The following is a 6,119-nucleotide window of genomic DNA, read 5'->3' as shown; positions in this document are numbered from 1 at the left end:
TGTGGCACATTTGCAAATATGAGTATTTCAGGGTGCAAATTAAAATAGTTTGATGCACCATATCACACTTTCTCAATGAAAGGGAAACTTTCCTTGTGCTTACTATAAACACTTCATTTACACGTTTATTTGAGACTTTGTTAAATTAGATTATGTAAACACAGGCTGGATAGCAAGTCAGATTTAATACACACGAGTTTTGAAACTGACTTGCAGAGCATGGCAAACATAAAAGTATAAAGGACTTCACCAAGATTTATTGATTCACGTCAAGGCATCATTACTTTTCAAAGTGTGAAAAATGATCATATATTTATGACCTGCCGACTGAAGCTGTTCTGTGAATTAGCAAAGCTCTGGAGAGGAGCAGCCTAATTGCATTATCATAGAATCAGAGATGGTTGTCAATTTCCCCTATTTAGCTTTTCTCCTTTAGTTTGTTAAAATGAAGGTGCCATACGTTGGTTGAATTCACTAATACCCTGATGAATGAGGTATTTTCCCAGAAGGCTGGCTACAAGTATAAACAGTGAATTAGGAATGAAAGACCATCAATCATATCTCCTTCACGCAGATCCCTGCCCTGAGAGTATCCATTAGATATTAGGGCCACTTTAAAAGTTGTGTGCAGGATTCACTGACAAAACCACGTAAATTGTCCATAATCCTTGATGTCCCCTGTGGAGGCTACAGTCATGAAGTCAGACACTTCCTTCATTAATACAGTGATCGATAATTGTGTCTCTTGTTTTGGCAGTTGTGTTTCTGTTTTAGAAACGCACCATGCAGTCTACCTTGTGTACACTATTGTTTCTCAACAGTACCCTAGCTGGAAGACTGGACTCTGTTATGATGGCTGTTTCAGCTTTACAGGAGTCAGGAACTGAATGTTTACATTTATATTTTGGTCATCTACAAGTCTAGGATGACCTGGGAATTTATGTAGTGGTTTCATTTTGGCTTTTCATTTTGAGGTTTTTCTTTTTTTCTTTGTTTTTATGCAGGGTCAGATTTTGCCCTCAGGCACCCATGTATGATTCCCTTGGGGTTCAGTCTCTTTAATGGAAATTATGAGTATGCATCCAAGGGCAAGATTCTTCCCTCGGGGATTTATTCTGCCTCAATGTGCAAACATAATTCTCATTAAAATTAATAAGAATTGTACATATGCATCTAGGGAAGAAATAGACTCCTCCTAGATTCAGATCACCTCATTCTGGTTCATGAAGGAAAAAAAATAAAAATAAAAGAGGCAGTATCTGCCGTGGAAGTGGGTGTGCAGCCAAGGAGTGTGATTTCAGATGCACAACCAGAGTGGTCACCTGCACCATGTATGAGGCACAAGTCCTTTTTTCTTTCTTCATTGCAAAAGCTTGTACTGGGACTGGAATCAAGCTCTAATTTGCTAAGCTTTTCTCGGCATTATAATTATTCCCATGGTGTCTTCTCCAGAGCATTGAGAGAAACTGGGCCTTGCTTATGTTTGATTCCTAGTTTGTGGGTTTGGGATCATTTGTATTTATTGGAATCATTGGGCCATAATATTTGTCTATTCTTTCCTTTTGTAATGCTTCAAAAATACCTCTTATTTGACTGGCTAAGTGGTATTTAACTCCTGGTGTGTTTTAGGGTCTGAGAAATCAGCTTTTATTCTGGGGAAATGCAGCTTTAATGCACACATTGCTAAACTTGTGTAAATTCAACCAAACAACATCTTTCAACTGAATGAATCTATGCAGCAACAGCATGAAGAAAGAGAAGCCAGAATCTATTAATCTGCTCATTTCTGTTGTTGCAACAATAAATCAATGACAAAATTATTATCTAACCCATCTGAAGAACATCTTCTTTCTAAAAAGTAAATAATTCCCAAAATACTAAGATGCTTATCTGAATGTGAAGTTTGGGTCTATTCACTACTAAAAACCAGGAGAGTGTAAACATTATCACTTTTATCAACTTAGCTTCACGAATACAAAAACCATATTAAATCTGTCTTCAAGTTTTTAAAAAGTAGGTATGGGAAGCTGACTTTTCTTAAAGATTTATTTTAGTTTTTAAAAATTATGTGTAGTGTGTGTACCTGCACATGGGCATGTGTACATTAGTGCAGTAGCCCACGGAAACCAGAGGTCTTGAATCCCCTGGAGCTGGAGTTACAGACAGTTGTGAACTGCCTGATGTGGGTGTTGGGAACCAAACCAAACTCAGGTTCCCCAGAAAAGCAGCTGGTGCTCTTATCTGTGGAGCCACCTTTCCATCCCCAGACCAATTTTAAAATCAACCAAAAACAGCTTAAATTTGTACCAATAAAAATATGAGTGTAAGCTCTGGGTGGGGAAAAAAAACTTGACTTCCTTGCTTGGCAGCTACAGCTCACTGAGTGTGCAGGACAGTGGGAGAAAGGGTTTAGAACTTGGCCTTTGGGTAAAAGGAATGACCAGAACCAAATGGCTTGCTCTTAAGTCCACTGATTGGGAAAGCCAGATACAAACAGCAGGCCATCAAAGCTTCCAGGAAAAGAATTCCCTCTACCCATGGGCTGAAAGAACACCACCCTCATGAGCCCAGGACCTTGGCACATTCAGGAATTTCTACCTCAGCAGAAATCCAGAAAGCTTCTTAGTATTAGTAGGTAGTCAGCTTTCCAGAGGTTGGTAAGTCATCCAGAATTTCAAAATAAATAAATAAATAAGTAAGTAAAAATTAAAAAAAAAAAAAAAAAAAAAAAAACTGAAAGATTCCAAAGCCGGCCACTGGTGTGATTCAAGAGCCTAGCAAAGGCAACAGCCAGGTTTGTCTGAAGATGCTAACCTATGTGCCATGGCATCAAGGCCTCATCAGCCAAAGACACGCTGTTGGTTCTTGAGATACTGGAGAACTGGAGTGGCTTTGGTTTTTATGGCATTTTTGTAATACATTTGTAAAATACCTTGGTTTAATTTGTGACTTTCCTGTAAGAAGTTGTTTGTGCAGCATTTGTATTTAAGTAACCCCATATTCCATGTGACTGCAGTGAAGGAAGCATGTGGCTCCAAGTGGTGACTGTGCAGAAGGGAGGGGGCCATTTGTTGCTTCCCACTGTGCGCATTTCTGCATATCAATGACATGAAGCATTATTAAAGCATTAGAATGAATAAGTAACTGATAAACGAGTTAAATCTACAGTAGTATGTGGGCTCTGTCCAGGGTGGTGATGCAAGTCTTAATCACAATGCAATTTACAGTTCTTTAATTAAAAAAAATAAAAATGAAAATGAAAGGTCAGCCTGGTAGTTATAGAATACACTGTGTGCTTGTCATTGGGATGTATAACTTTGAATATTCTTGGTTTTCTCCTAACTAGATTTTACTTTTATTCACAAATACTGTGTGCTATCCTTTGTATACATCCTCATTCTACTACATGCTAATGCACTGTGTAGCTGCCAATGTAAGCAAACACTGAATATCTATGCAGTACAATAAAGTAAGTTATTCATACCACCATCCTATGCTGTTCATATTCTGAACTAGTTAGCGAAATTTTTCATTGTATTGGGCATGCTCTTATAACGATGTTGAGTGTTTTTGTTTTCATGATGCTGCTGTTGTTGTCTTCTCTAAGAGATAATGATACAATGTTTTCCATTCCCTTGAATCAGAAGTGAGTTGGCATGGAAGAGAGACACAGTTCAAGCTCATTGTACCTCTGCCGGTTAAGATGGTATGGGGTCAGGTGCTAAGAAACAATTTCCACAAATTAAAATACCCCATCCTACAGGGAAACTCAGTAAGACTCAGTAAAATTATAGAGGGAGACTCAATGAGACTCAGAAAGTTGATAATTCACAAGTCTCAGGAAGTCCCAGAAACTGTCGAATTCAGGAGGCTCTTCCCTCCCCAAGATTATATAAGCAGTCAGAACTCTGAGAAGACCCTCCCCTCACGGAACTGCCTGAAAGCCAGCAACAAGTGCTCCACTTCCACATTTTGAGAATCTTCACACATGCCTGGGTGGGCTTTGGTGATGCAACTGTCTTTGAGTTGCTTATGCACCTGAAATTAGCCAAAGTCATATAGGTAACTGCAGTAAAACCATTGATTCACCAAGGTGACCTCCAGCGGTATCATTGCTTTGATTTGCTGTTTATTCCCATGTAGGCTGAGTGGATGTTTGTTCACATGCTCCCAGAAATAGTGTCATACAAAATCAAGTTACGTCTGGTTACGATACTATACTAGAAAAGGCCCTTTTGTAGAGATGGACTTCCAAGTGCTTTTAAAATTTATCCTAGCCGGGCGGTGGTGGCGCACGCCTTTAATCCCAGCACTCGGGAGGCAGAGGCAGGCGGATCTCTGTGAGTTCGAGGCCAGCCTGGGCTACCAAGTGAGTTCCAGGAAAGGCGCAAAACTACACAGAGAAACCCTGTCTCGAAAAACCAAAAAAAAAAAAAAATTTATCCTAGTAACCGGGCATGGTGACACATAACTTTAATCCCAGCACTCAAGAGGCAGATTCAGATAGATCTCTGTGAGACCCTGGTCTACATAGTGAGCCCCAGGCCAGCCAGTACTACATAGTGAGATGTTTCTGGAACATTTAAGACAATGATATATGTTGGATAAATCTATAAATAAACTTGTATTCATCTGACTTTTAAAAAATTATGTTGCATTGATTTAGTGTATATATTTGTATTGTGTGTGTGTGTGTGTGTGCACACACACACGCACACACACTTTCCATGGTGCATGTGTAGAGGCTAGAGGACAAATTGCTCGTCACTTTTCTCTTCCGTAAAGAGGGTTCCAGGGATCAAATTCAGGTTGTCAGGCTTGGTGGCCAGTGCCTTTACCTGCTGAGCCATCTCACTGGCCCTCATTCAAGTTTAAAACGAATTAAGGACACTGGGTACACTTTTGACTAGAAGATACAATGCACTTCTTCTTCCGGAAAACACCAAATGGCCGATGACTCCAGTGCAGCGGGAGGGCCCGGGGACCCAGGATTAGGAGGCAGCAGAGACTTCCACAGAGGATTCAGCCGCGGTCTTGTGGTCTTAGGGGTCGCAGTTGTGGTCGAGGCCGTGGCCGTGGTTGAGGCCTCAGGGCTCGTGGAGGTAAAGTTGAAGACAACGAGTGGATCCCTGTCACCAACCTGGGCTGCCTGGTTAAGTACATGAAGATCAAGTCACTGGAGGAGACTGTCAAATGTTAATGGACTAGACATCATTAATGTAATTTTTGGCTGTATATATTGCATATACTTATTGGATAGTTTTTCTTGTATTAGTTATAAGCTTTCTTTAATTTTAGACAAAAAGAGAGGAAATGTGGCTGTATTGTGTTCCTGAAAATATTGTGTACCTTAATAATTAAGGAATCCGAGATTATTAACTTTTTCCTGGGCACATCCCTAAAGGATGAGGTTCTAAAGATCATGTCAGTGCAGAAGCAGACTCGGGCTGGCCAGCGGACCAGGTTCAAGGCTTTTGTCGCTATTGGGGACTACAATGGTCATGTTGGTCTTGGTGATAAGTGCTCCAAGGAAGTAGCCACTGCCATCCGAGGGGCCATCATCTTGGCCAAGCTGTCCATTGTCTCTGTGTGGAGAGACTACTAGAGAAACAAGATTGGCAAGGCTCACACTGTTCCGTGCAAAATGACAGGCTGCTGTGGCTCTGCGTTGGTGCCTCTCATCTCTGTCCCCAGAGGCACTGGCATCTCTCTGCTCCTGTGCCTAAGAAGTTACTGATGGTGGCCGGTATTGATGACTGCTACACGTCAGCCAGGGGCTGCACTGCCACCCTGGGCAACTTCGCCAAGGCCACCTTTGATGCCATCTCCAAGACCTACAGCTACCTGACCCCCGACCTCTGGAAAGAGACTGTGTTCACCAAATCTTCTTATCAGGAATTCACTAACCATCTTGCTAAAACCCACACCAGAATCTCTGTTCAGAGAACCCAGGCTCTAGCTGTGGCCACCACATAAAGGTTTTTATATAAATAAATAAATAAATAAATAAATAAATAAAGTGAATTAAATCTGCTAAAAAAAAGATACGATGCTTAAAAGAAAATGTGTACAAAAATAGAACTCTCATGAGATCATATAAACAAATAAATTAACCTTCT

General features: G+C 40.7%; 1 pseudogene; it reads left to right on the top strand.

The window, feature by feature from the left end:
- Nucleotides 1-4,946: 4,946 nt before the first annotated feature.
- On the top strand, nt 4,947-5,976 carry LOC114694613 (annotated as a pseudogene).
- Nucleotides 5,977-6,119: the final 143 nt, after the last annotated feature.

This window comes from Peromyscus leucopus, chromosome 2 (genome assembly GCF_004664715.2).
Source record: "Peromyscus leucopus breed LL Stock chromosome 2, UCI_PerLeu_2.1, whole genome shotgun sequence".
NCBI classification, from domain to species: Eukaryota; Metazoa; Chordata; class Mammalia; order Rodentia; family Cricetidae; genus Peromyscus; species Peromyscus leucopus.
Note: the sequence above shows the minus strand (reverse complement) of the source record. Positions and strands in the feature narration are given on the sequence as shown.